The sequence below is a fragment of the Micropterus dolomieu genome, unplaced genomic scaffold (assembly GCF_021292245.1).
Source record: "Micropterus dolomieu isolate WLL.071019.BEF.003 ecotype Adirondacks unplaced genomic scaffold, ASM2129224v1 contig_10449, whole genome shotgun sequence".
NCBI lineage: Eukaryota > Metazoa > Chordata > Actinopteri > Centrarchiformes > Centrarchidae > Micropterus > Micropterus dolomieu.
The window spans coordinates 1-1,242 of record NW_025739435.1 but is presented as its reverse complement, the minus strand read 5'-3'; the positions used below and the strand labels follow the sequence as shown (position 1 = coordinate 1,242).

The window sequence follows — 1,242 nt, the reverse complement described above, 5'->3', positions numbered from 1 at the left end:
CCGCCTGGGAATACCCGGTGCTGTAAGCCCTTTTCGCTTCGCCTTCGAAAAACGGCAGAGGGCGCTTCGGTGAAAGGAGATCTTTTGAACGTCTCTTTAGGAAACAGCAGGGGGCGCTGCTGCTGCTTCTTTTTCTCCCTATCCTGTACACAGTGCTGTGTAAATGTTACATCGTGTTTTGAAGGCCCGTCTGGGGTGTGCAAAGGCAGCTTACGGCCATTCCGGCCTGGGACTGCCCGATCTCGCCTGATCTTGGAAGCCAGGCTTGGCAGGGCCTGCTTAGGACTTGGACGGGAGAGCGTCTGATCCTGGCTAGGGACTTCCAGGCGGACTGGATCCTTTTCCTGAATGTCCACCCAGGAATGAGCGTCTGTTTGTGAGTGAGGACCTCCGGCTGAAGGTGGCCTTGTCGCTGTACCCATACCCGGGAACGGGTGCCTATTCCTGTCTGTGGACTGCCAGCGTGAAAGGTGTCCCGGTTCCTGGATGTTTACCCAGGAATCAGTGCCTGTGGATTCCAAGTGACTCTGGAGCACCTTGGACATTATGGGCAGAATACGTTTTCTGTCAATTAGCCGTAGAACATCTTTTGAAGGGCCGTTTGGGGGCGCCTGAGTGGCTTACGGCCACACCGCTCTGGGAGCGCTCGATCTCGTCCAATCTCGGAAGCTAAGCAGAGCAGGGCCTGGTTAGTACTTGGACGGGTGACCACCTGGGAATACCCGGTGCTGTAAACCTTTTTCGCTTCGCCTTCGAAAAACGGCAGAGGGCGCTTCGGTGAAAGGAGAATTTTTGAACGTCTCTTTAGGAAACAGCAGGGGGTGCTGCTGCTGCTTCTTTTTCTCCCTATCCTGTACACAGTGCTGTGTAAATGTTACATCGTGTTTTGAAGGCCCTTCTGGGGTGTGCAAAGGCAGCTTACGGCCATTCCGGCCTGGGACTGCCTGATCTCGCCTGATCTCGGAAGCCAGGCTTGGCAGGGCCTGCTTAGGACTTGGACGGGAGAGCGTCTGATCCTGGCTAGGGACTTCCAGGCGGACTGGATCCTTTTCCTGAATGTCCACCCAGGAATGAGCGTCTGTTTGTGAGTGAGGACCTGCGGCTGAAGGTGGCCTTGTCGCTGTACCCATACCCGGGAACGGGTGCCTATTCCTGTCTGTGGACTGCCAGCGTGAACGGTGTCCCGGTTCCTGGATGTTTACCCAGGAATCAGTGCCTGTGGATTCCAAGTGACTCTGGAGC

The 1,242-nt window shown here is 55.9% G+C and overlaps 1 non-coding gene across 1 annotated transcript; it reads left to right on the top strand.

The window, feature by feature from the left end:
* Nucleotides 1-618: 618 nt before the first annotated feature.
* LOC123965608 lies at nt 619-737 on the top strand. The gene has a single exon (XR_006823736.1). It is a non-coding gene; the product is annotated as a 5S ribosomal RNA (ribosomal RNA).
* The last annotated feature ends 505 nt before the right edge of the window (nt 738-1,242 follow it).